This window comes from Panthera tigris, chromosome F2 (assembly GCF_018350195.1).
Source record: "Panthera tigris isolate Pti1 chromosome F2, P.tigris_Pti1_mat1.1, whole genome shotgun sequence".
In the NCBI taxonomy this organism is placed as follows: domain Eukaryota; kingdom Metazoa; phylum Chordata; class Mammalia; order Carnivora; family Felidae; genus Panthera; species Panthera tigris.
In genome coordinates this window covers 66,812,240-66,824,159 of record NC_056676.1, presented here as the reverse complement: position 1 = coordinate 66,824,159, position 11,920 = coordinate 66,812,240, and the positions used below count along the sequence as shown (strand labels likewise).

At 42.9% G+C, this 11,920-nt stretch overlaps 1 long non-coding RNA gene across 1 annotated transcript; it reads left to right on the top strand.

Annotated features, from left to right (window-relative positions):
• The first annotated feature begins 8,900 nt into the window (after positions 1–8,900).
• On the top strand, positions 8,901–10,314 carry LOC122234937. Its single transcript, XR_006212938.1, has 2 exons — positions 8,901–8,988; positions 9,986–10,314. It is a non-coding gene; the product is annotated as an uncharacterized LOC122234937 (long non-coding RNA).
• Positions 10,315–11,920: the final 1,606 nt, after the last annotated feature.

The window sequence follows — 11,920 nt, the reverse complement described above, 5'->3', positions numbered from 1 at the left end:
CTTGCACTCTCTCTCTTTCTTTCAAAAGAAATAAACATTAAAAAAAACCCACTAGAATGCTTAATACCAAGTAATAACTTAAACACATGGTCCTCTCTTATTCCTCTGTACTCAACACACTCCCTCTCTTTGCTGAGCTCACTTTCATGATGGGTCTCACTGCCCAGAAAATTCCCTTGCTAAGGCCAGTCAGAACATCCTCAGGAAAGCCTTCTCTAACCTCCTATCCATCTCCCCAATAAGGAAAATCCCTACTAATAATTCTCATAGCACCATGTTCTTCTCTTAGAGCCCCTTCCAGTCATATTTTTCATGTTGATTTGATTAGTGGCTATCTTTCCACAGTGTGTAAGTTTCAAGGGGGGGCGGGGGGGGGTAAGGAGCTAGGTTTCCCCCCATTGTTGTATTTCCTTATTGTATTTATGAGGACCCGCCACATACAGTACATTCTCATAAAATATCTGTAGAATGAACATGTGAGTCTGTGAGTGCATGGATGAATGAACGAATGATGGAAGGAAAGAAGAAGGATCTGCGGAAAAACAGTCTGTGGCCCAGGTGAGCGTTTTAGTTCCAAGTTGTTGCCACTAGATGGCAGCAACAACCAGCACCACAGTAGTTGCAACTGAGCAAAGTTCTTGGGTTTCTCACGGTTTGGACACCCTCAGGGGCCTACCCTTCTCCAACGGGCCTTTCTTCATTCAGCTCTATTGACCTTACGAAGTGGCCAATCCAGATACACGAATGTGTTTGGCAGCAATTAACAAAACCTCCAAGGAACAGCAGCTCAACAGTGGGTGAGGAGATTCGTATTTTTTCATGTAAAAGGAAGTCCAAGGCTTGTGTAGCCTTCAGGGAACTTGGCAGTAAACCAGCCTCCTCCTCAGCCTTAGCATGACCCTTTTATCCTTGAGGTGTCAATATGGCCACTACGCTTTTAGGCTTTGTGAGCAAACCAAGGCAGAAAGAATAGGGCAGAGCAAAGAGAAAGAAGTGTCTGCCCCATGGACTTCCACTACCCCTCTGGGACACAAAAGGGTCCCAAGGCCACCCCTGATGGCTGGGGAGGCTGGGAAGTGGACTGGCTTTACTTTTTGACTGTGGGGTTGATCGAGGACAAATAAGGGAGAGTGAGCAAACATCAGCCATGAAGCAACATTCCTCTACACAGTAAGCGGGGGGCAAAAACCCTGGAAACAACAAAGGGGTTCTGGACAGGGGTTGGGATAAAAGACGGCAAGTAGACATAAGAGCAAAGCCCAACATCTATGAAGAAGTTTTAATAACATAGTTCAGCTAAGAAAGGGCTGAGCTGACTCTTGTTGCCTTCATCTTCACTCTGCAAACTCTGAAAATTCGAATTTAACTAGGAACATCTTTTACAGGAAGTCCTTCCAGACTTCTCTTGCCTTTTCCTCCCACCTGGGATTTTTAAATTTTTAAAGGACAATGTTAAAAAAAAAAAAAAAAAAAAAAGATTTAAAAGTATTTTTTAAAGTAGAGTCCATGCCGAACATGGGGCTCGAACTCAGGACCCCAAGATCAAGAGTCACATGTACCACTAACTAAGCCAGCCAGTCACCCCAGATTTAAAGGTATTTTTAATAGTGACGCTGAGAAAAATAGTAAGTAACATTTACAAAGCGCTTATCAGGTGCCAGGCACTAATTTCAATGTTGTATAGTAATGAACTTTTCCAAGAACTGGTTTTTTATCATTCATGTTCTTTAAAAGAGGCTATTAAAGTTGTTACACAGCTAGGAAGTGGTGCAGCCAGGCTTCGTACCCAGGTCAGCTGACTCCTGAGTCTACATTTTTAACCATTACCCGGCACTGCTATCCAGCAAGCACAGTTTGACAACACCAGTGTTCAGAGGTCTCTAAAATGATGCAACGTGAGTATACGAGATGGTCTAGTGGGTAAAGAGGGGAAATACTAAATTTTTCTCCTTTCATTTTTTTTTTTGCGTCTCCTATGTTTAATTTCTGTATCTGCCTACACGTAATAAAGTACATACTATGTTAGCACTTTAGCTCTTTTCCAAGATTTCGAAGTAAAACACACAGCTGCTAGAGCTTAGAGAAGTGCAGGTTAAAAGCCTGGGGCTTTTTCCAGAGGCTCAGTCTGAGTGTATTTGTATTACAAGGTATCAAAGACTATACTTTCAAGGATCATTTCTATAGTTCGGATTCCAAGGTATCTCCACCAGAGGGTGCTTCGTGGGCAAAGAGACTGGTGACATTTCCAAAGGGAGGGCTTAGGGATTTCATCACTTCCTTTGTCTGGCTGTAGTGAGGACTCTGTGCACACACTGTCCATCTTCCTTCTGCCCACTGGATACTTTTCACTCACCCGGTTGGTCCATTTGCCTTTAAGAAATCACTACAGGAGTTGACCTATCACAGCCCAGAGAAAAGGTAGAAGGGCATTCCTATCCCTCCTCTCCACCTAAACCCCCCTTATTCTTTTTTTTTATTATTATAAATTTTTATTTATTTATTTTGAGAATGAGAGAGAGGGAGACAGAGGTGGGGCAGAGGGAGACAGAGAGAGAATCCCAAGCAGGTTCCACATTGTCAGCTCAGAGCAGGACGCAGGACTCGAACTCACGAACGGTGAGTTCATGACCTGAGCTGAAACCAAGAATCAGGCGCTGAGTCACCCAGGCGCCCTGCCCCTCCTTATTCTTAAACTCTGCTTGGGCATCACTGCCTCCTACCTTCCCCCACCATTCTGCCTCCCTGTCCCTACCGCTCCCTCTAATCTGAAGGAACCCCTGCCTCCGTTAATGTGCCATTAAACTGTTCATTTCTCACATGTGGTGCACGTCGCAGGGTACAGAGACCCACTTTACCAACAGCGATGCCTTCAGGAGCAGGGAACCACTCTCTCTGGCTCGGCACGGTGCCTAGGCAAGGGGCGTGCGGTAAATAACTGTTAGTCCAGAAGTGACTTTCCAGAGTCAGCTTGTTCTGCGTTCAGATGACTAAACGTGTAACCATCGCACCCCGCTGGATTAAGGAGTGGTGGCTCCATCTACACAAGAATTAACCTTTGGACAGCATTAGCCTTTGAGTCCCTTTCCTGTTCTGAGAAGCAGATTTACGGTGATGGTAAGAAAGCTTAAGCTTCAGGCCCTATCAGGTGCATTGGCTCTTTCCGATGGATGAAGCCTTTGACAGTGATCTCACAGGGTCGGGTGTTCTTGTGGAATTTGCAAAAGTAAGAGGACTTAACCACAAACGGTTAAGATCACTGTGTCGCTCCACGCCACCTTCCCCTCCCGTAAGGCGTGGATTTCGGGGACTCAGTAGGTGAAGTTAAGCCGGAATACGCTTCGTTTGGTGTAGTGGGATACATTTGTGTGATTGCAGTCTCTCCTGTGTGTAGTTCAGTTCTTGCCAGCATTCAGGTTTAGGAATAGCTGCTGGAGATACTTCTGTGGCTAGCCACTGCTTCGCCCAGCATCCTGACACGGAAGTACGGGACCAGGTGTCCCGTGGTGATGTGAGCATGTTCTCTGATGGTGGGCACTGGAAGGAGATGAGTCACAGAGGAGAAACCAAGTTTCAAAAGTAAAGTGTCAGCAGCTAGTGTGCAGGAAGTTTCTTCTAAGCTTCAGGCATATATATACGTATATATATATTTTTTTTTAATTTTTTTTTTTTTGAGAAACAGAGGGAGACAGAGAGAGAGAAAGTACCTGTGAGTGGGGGAGAGGCAGAGGGAGAGGAGAGAGAGAATCACAAGCAGGCTCTATGCCCACTGTAGAAGCCAACATGGGGCTCACTCTCACGACCATGAGCTCACGACCGGAGTGAAAATCAAGAGTTGGATGCTTACCCGACTCAGCCACCCACATGCATCCCTGGCATGTACAATTTTCAATGGAGGATTCAGTTTTCAACAATGCCTGGTTAGTATTCTGTTAGGAATATGCTAGATAGCATAGCATTTTCATTATAAACATGCCATACCTTAGAAAAGAACTTGGGAATAGGGTATATGTTTTTTAAGCACGCTCTACACCCAACATGGGCCTTAAACTCATGACCCCAAGGTCAAGACTCATATGCTGTACGGACTGAGCCAGCCAGGCTCCCCGAGAGTAGGATATTTAGTGAAACATCACATTCAACACAAGTTCAACCAAGACACGTGCTCGCAATTTAAAAACACACAGCACTCATTAAATTGCATGAATGGGATATCAAAACAAGAATCTTGCTACAGGCCTGTGTTCTAGCCTCCACGTCTTAGTCATTACACATTCATCATCCAACCTCAGGAGTATCCAACGTCTCTTGTTTAGATCTCCTTTTGGCAGAATAGAGCTAGAATATCCCCAAGAAGAAACCTCCTGTAGGATAAGAACACAGAACCCAGAGTGAGAAGGAAAAGAAAAAGAAGGCAGACCGGCCAGCCGATGTGGGTAGCCCAGTCAGTACCCGCACCAGGCAGGCGAGCACTTACCTGATGCTGAGGTCTCACTTTGGCCCCCCTGTGAGTTTCCGAAAGAATCTCCTGTCACTCAAGTCGTTCATCTTAAAAATGACAAATGGCTGGGGCGCCTGGGCAGCTCAGTCGGTTGAGCGTCCGACTTCGGCTCAGGTCATGATCTCACGGTTCGTGGGTTCAAGCCCCGCATGGGGCTCTGTCCTGACAGCTCAGGGCCTGGAGCCTGCTTTGAAATCTGTGTCTCCCTCTCTCTCTCTGCTCCTCCCCTGCTCATGCTCTGTCTCTCTCTCCTTCAAAAAAAAAAAAAAAAATTAAAAAAATTTTTTTAAAAAAATGACAAATGGCTAATTTCTCTGACAATACGATTTGATTTTTTGATCAAAAGTTTTTAAAACCAAGTGGTTGCTGGCTGAGGATTTTCCAAAAACCTAAATAAGAAAAGAAAAAGCCAGAGTCACACTCCCTTATGCCACCTACATCAATGCAGTTTAAGCCAGAAAAATTATAAAATTTTCATATAAAGTTGCATGAAAACACACTTTTCACATAAAAACATTTAAAAGATACCAACACGACTTTGTTTCTTCCGCATAAACCCAAGGGAGACAGTAATTTGCTACTTGCTCTTAATGTCCCAAAGATGAAAAGAATTAAAATCCTGTTTTTTCACTATTCCCTACATTAATAAAATGTATACTTTTTAAATTAAAAAATGAGATGGCAACACACACATTTGAATTTACCAGAATTCTTATGTATGTTTATTATTGACACAAACTAGTGGCAATAATAAAAACAGCAAGAATGTCTGTGAAGTTGCATGTTTTATACATTCCAACCACCGATAATAGAAACAACTGTCAGAGCGCCTGGGTGGCTCAGCGGGTTAAGCGTCAGACTCTTGGTTTCAGCTCAGATCACGATCTCATGGTTTGTGAGATCGAGCCCCAAGTTGGTCTCTGCACTGACAGCATGGAGTCCACCTGGGATTCTCTCTCTTCCTCTCTCTCTGCCCCTCCCTCACTCATGCCTCGCATGCATTCTCTCTCTCTCAAAATAAATAAACCTTTTTTTTTTTTTAAGTTAGCAATATGGGGTTTCTTTTCTTATTCTAAATAACTAATTGAAATATTTGCTTTTTAATTTTTTTTAAATTTTATTTTAGAGTGGGGGAGGGACAGAAGGAGAAATAATCTTTTTTTTAAAGTTTACTTACTTCTTTTGAGAGACAGAGAAGGGGGAGGGGCCGAGAAGGAAGGAGAGAGGGAATCCCATCCATGCTGTCAGCACAGAGCCCGACGCAGGGCTCAATCCCACGACCCTGGGATCAGACCTGAGTCAAAATCAAGAGTCTGACGTTCAACTGACTGGGGCACCCAGGTGCCTCTAAATATTTGCTTTGTTCCTATTTTTATACTTGTAATTTTGTGTTCTTTTTTTCATTGTTTGAGGTATAACTGACATATAACATTATATTAGTTTCAGGAGTACAATACAATGATTCGATACTTGTATGTAGTATGGAATGATCACCACTAAGTGATCTAAGTCTAGGTAACATCCATCATCATACATAGTTACAAGTTGTTTTTTCTTGTGATGAGAACTTTTAAGATCTACTCTCAGGAACTTTCAAATTTGCAGCACAGCAATATTAGCTGTAGTCACCATGCTGTACATCACATCTGTATGACCTATTTATTTTATAGCTGGTAGTTTATACTTTTTGATCCTTTAAAGATGGTCACAAATTTCTTTTTTTTTAAATTTTTTTAACGTCTATTCATTTTTGAGAGACAGAGAGAGACAGAGCACGAACAGGGGAGGGGTAGAGAGGAGGGAGACACAGAATCTGAAGCAGGCTCCAGGCTCTGAGCTGTCAGCCTAGAGCCCAACATGGGGCTAGAAATTATGGACCATGAGATCATGACCTGAGTTGAAGTCAGACGCTTAATCAACTGAGTCACCCCGGCGTCCCAAGACAGCCACGAATTTCTAAGCTCCAGGCCCCACAAAACCTGGATCTGCTGCTGGCTGTTCTGGCAATGCTCTGGGTTTGCTTGGAGAAAAGCCTGAGCTTACATTGTTCTCCTTCTCAGCTCTGGGCCCCTGTAGCATGTTTTGGGGTATGTTCAGGGTGCAGGCTGCCAACAGAGTTCACTCCTCTCGGCCGTGAGAGGCTCCGGACATTTAGCCACTACATTTGGGACAGGCAGTGTCCAATAATTATTATCTATAATTCGACTTCATTTTAAGGTTCTCTTCCTCCCAGCTGATAGGAAATTAAACTCATTCCTGGGGTTCTCCCCACGGAGGGTTGGGCCACGGTCTTGGAGACCCTCCCAACACCTCAAATTCTGACATGATTTCAAGATTATGCTGATGCTCAAGTATGGGGAAATGGGAGGTCTGGGTTGGCTGTGACTACCCTTGTGTGCATCTGCGAGGCTTCTGGGGGTCCCCACCACACTTGAGCGGGTCAGGGACTTTTTCAGGAGGTTTTCTGCCTTCCCACGTGCCCAGACAAAACCCAGAGGCTGTTCTAGGCTGTAAGCCTGCTTCCCTCTTTGCTTCCCAGCAAAGTGGTTTCACTCTACAGCCCTACTCAGGGGAAAGAGTCTTGAGGGAGAGGAAGAGAATCATAAGCTCCCTACCAAGAAAACCACGGGCTGCAGAAAACGGTTGCCGTGTCTGGTAACTGCACGTGGAGAACATTCAGGTGTTTGGAGCCAGCCTGGGTAAACAGTAGGAAATGTGCCAATAGTGGCCCAGGACAGCCCACAGAAGCACTCTAGGTGGTGCCTCTGCACTTTAAATGGAAATCCTCTCCATCTCCACTACTTCTGTTAAAGACAGGAGAGACAGGGGGCCTAGCCCAGTACCTGCAGAGCAGGAAAAACTCTACTGGCTTTGTTTTACTATCAAATGAGTGTTAAACATGATTCTTCTTATTACCTAATCACACTTGCCTCTTTCTTCAGCAGGAAATGCACTGAGAAAATCTTAAATCCACACACATATGGTCAACGAATTTTCAAGGAAAGCACCAAAACTACTCAATGGGGAAAGTCTCTTCACCAAATGGTGTTGGGAAAACTGGATGGCCACAGGAAAGGAATGAAATGGATGCTTATCTTACACCACACACACACACATCAACTCAGAATGGATTAAAGACTCAAGTGTAAGACCTGAAACTTTAACACTCTTAGAAGGAAACAGAGGAAAAAGCTCCTTGACATTGGTCTTGGTAATGATTTTTTGGATCTGACACCAAAAGCACAGGCAACAAAAGCAAAAACAACAACCAAAAAAAAAAAAAAAAAAAAAAACCTAACGTGCTTCTGGACAGCAAAGGAAGCAAAGTGAAAAGGCAGCCTATGGAATGGGAGAAAATATTTGCAAACTGTATATCCAATAAGGGATTAATCTCCAAAATATATAAGGAACACTTAATAGCAAAACCAAAAAATCTGGTTTAAAAATGGGCAAAGAATCCAAAGAGACATTTTTCCAAAGAAGACCTACAAATGGCCAACAGCTCTGTGAAAGATGCTCAACATCGCTTATCATCAGGGAGATGCAAATCAGGTATCACCTCACATCTGGTAAGATGTCTATTATCATAAAGAAAAGAGGTAACAAGTGTTGGGGAGGGTGTAGAGAAAAGGGAACCCTTGTGCACTGTTGGTGGGAATGTAAATTGGTGCAGCCATTATGGAAAACAGGATGGGGGCTCCTCAAAAATTAAAAATAGAACTGGGGCGCCTGGGTGGCTCAGTCAGTTGAGCGTCCGACTTCAGCTCAGGTCACGATCTCACAGTTTGTGGGTGTGAGCCCTGCATTGGATTGGGCTCTGTGCTGACAGCTCAGAGCCTGGAACCTGCTTCAGATTCTGTGTCTCCCTCTCTTTCTGCCCCTCCCTTGCTTGTGCTTGCTGTCTCTCTCTCAAAAAATAAACATTAAAAAAATTAAAAATAGAACTACAGTATGATCCAGCCCTCCCCACTTCTGGGTATTTATCCTAGGGAAATGAATTCACTATCTAGAAGAGATTATCTGTTCTCCATGTTCATTGTAGCCTTATTCACAATAGGCAAGATATAGAAGCAATCTAAGTGTCCATCGACAACTGAATGGTAAAGAAAACATATATTTATATAATGTAGATATCATATAAATATATCATCTGTAATATACCTACTATATTATATATTTTTGTATTATATATGATATTATGTAAATATATATATTGGATTATTATTCTGCCGTAAAAAAGAAAGAAAATCCTGCCATTGGCAACGACATGGATGAACCTGGAGGGCATTATGCTAAGTGAAATAAGCCAGATAAAGTCATAGACTGTATGATCTCACAGGTGGAATCTAAGCAAACAAACAAGTTGACCTCATAGAAACACAGAATGGAATGGTGGCTGACAGGGGCTAGGGGTTGGGGGAAGTGGGAGATGTTGGTCAAAGGGTACAAGCTTTCAGTTATAGAAGATGAACAAGTTCTGGGCATCTGATGTAAGGCCTGGTGACTAGAGTTAATAATACTGTTTTATATATTTGAAAATAGCTAAGGGAGCAGATCTTAAGCATTCCCACCCAAGGGGAAAAAAAAAAGGTAACCGTGATGTGATGGATGTGTTAACTAGCTTGATTATGGTACATATGTATATGTGTATAATATATATGTATATCAAATCATCACATTCTACACTTTAAATATATTACATTTTGGTCAACTTTTAGTACCCCAATAAAGCAGGTGGGGGGGGTACTTAAACCCTCATGCTTCTGTGATAGTTTGAACAATTAATGAAACCATGAACATTCAGCAAGAAGCCACTAAATGTGAATTTAATTAAAACCCTCAAAAGGCTTCTCTCAGATCTTATCTACTTATCACATGCAAGGTAATACACGTTCCTAACCCTTGATAAACAGCATGCAAACTGCTGAGCCCAAGGGCATTCTAACCACCTAGCCATCCCCAGGGAACAGGGACTGTACAGGAAATTCCAACCAACTAGCTCCCAGCCATTTACATACACACAGAGTTGGCAGGAAACTTAGAAGTTCCTGGATTTCTCCTTATCTTCCTTATGAAAATTTGGGCATTTTCCTATTCTTGTTGTTGTTGTTTGTTTTTGTTTTTTGGGGTTTTTTTTTGCTCCCTTCACATTCCAGGATGCTTCAACCATAATTGATACTGGTTATATGACCACATCCAAATGTCTTTTAGTTCTCCAGATTATACTTTGGCAAATACAGTTAAGTTACAAATCCTAGGAACTGTTAAAGACGTTATCATCAAAAAATATTCTTGAGGCATTCTGAAGAATGTCCCAGAAACAAATGTAGTGGTTTGAATAGTGTCTTCCCCCTCAAATTCACATCCACCTGGAATCTCAGAAGGTAACCTTATTTGGAAATAGGGTCTTAGCAGATGTAATGAGTTAAGGTGAGGTCACAGTGGACGAGGGTGGGCGCTCAATCCAATGACTGGTGTCTTTCTAAGGAGAGAAAAAGACACACGAGATGAACACAGAAGGGATAAGGTCTTGTGACAATGGAGTCAAAGAGTGGAGGGAAGGGGCTATAAGCCAAGGAACCCCAAGGATTGCTGGAGCTGTCAGAAGCGAGGAGAAGAGGAAGGATTCTTCCTTAGAGCCTTCAAAGGGAACATGGCCCTGCTGACACCTTGATTTCAGACTTATAGCCTCCAGAACTATGACAGAGTAAATCTCTGTTGTTTTAAGCCACCAAGTTTGTGACAATTTGCTCTGACATCCCATTGTATAGGAAACAAATATATACAATCTTCTGTAAAATAAAAACTATCTTCAATATTGCTTATTCATTCATTTATGCATTTATTCAACCGTTATTTTTGTGTGCCTTTGTGTGGGGGGCACTGACCAAGCATGTGGATTACAGATTACAGATGAGTTTCTGACCTCAGTGTCCTTATCAGACACACACTAGGGTCAAGGGCTGGCTTCATGGATGTGCGACCGTGGTAGTCACACACAGCCCTGGGCTTAGAAGTGCCCTAAGCTTGGTTTAATGCTCTGCTGTCTTGAAATTCTTAATTTTTAAACGGGGGATGCCACATTTTCATCGTGCAGTGAGCCCCACAAATTGTGTAACCTGTCCCCACTACAATAATTACAGAATCACTAACATTATAAAGAGGGTAAAGAGGAGAACCCATAATCTGAGGGAGATGTTTCTTCAGTAAGGCCGTGAGGTAGGACGATTTCCTTAAAGGAGGAGTTTGTTTGGAGGCAGGTTAATTTGCCAGATGCTGAACAGAATGAACAAGGCGTGTGCAAGCATGAGAGTTTCAGTGAGCCCGTGGGATTGACTGGACAGCTTAAATGGACTCTGGTAGTACTAAGCATCTGACGTACCACTAGGGGGTGCTCGGGGAGAGGTTGACAGATAAATGTGGGTCAGATCTGGAAAGTCCTGTGGGCAGTGCAGAAGGCCTTGAATGTAGTCCAGAAGGAGATGGGGAACCATGAAAGATAATGACCAACAAGGGACAAGATCTGCTCTCCCACGTCTGTTGCTCCAGGATTTCAGTTGAGCCATCCTGTGCTCAGAGATCCAGGCCACACAGATTTGTGTATCAGTTCTCACATGGTAACACCAGGAAAGGATTCAAAGAGAACTGATCCTCCCTTCTGGCGTCTGCTGCTCTTTTTCTGAGTATGAACAAGTTATAAGAGCAATAAAATGTATTCAGAGTCTGTCAGGATTTGCCAGCCTGAAATAAGATAGTTCAGGAGGACTTTTTGCTGAATATCCCTGGGTTTGACCCTTCAGGGGATGTCCAGATTGGTTATCTCTAAAGTAACGTTCATGCAACACAGGAGATTTTCAACAACGTAAGACCTTGTGGTAGGCTGAATAATGTGCCCCTAAAGATGTCCGTGTCCTAATTTCCAGAACCTGAACCTGTGCATATTTACACAGTAACAAGGACTTTGCAGGTGTGATTAAGTTCAGGATTTTGAGATTGGGGGATTATTCTAGATTATCTGCGTGGGCCCTGTGTAATCACAAGGGTTCTTATAAGAGGGAGAAATGTGGATCAAAGGGAGTAGGAGATGTGACAACAGAAGTGAGAAGTTGGAGTGATTCAAGGAAGGAGGCGTATACCAAGGAATGTTAAGTGGCTTTTAGAAGCTGAAAAAGGCAAAGAAATGGATTCTTTTCTGGACCCTCTAGAAGAAACCCACTATTACCATCTTTTTTTTCTTTAATAAAAAAAAATTTTTTGAGTATAATTGACACACAGTGTTACATTAGCTTTAGGTGTATGACTGAGTGATTTGACAAGTTTATACACTATGCGATGTTCAACACAACGTGTAGCTGCTATCTGTCCCATTACACCGCCAATACAACATCATTGATGGTATTCCTTATGCTCTGCCTTTTGTTC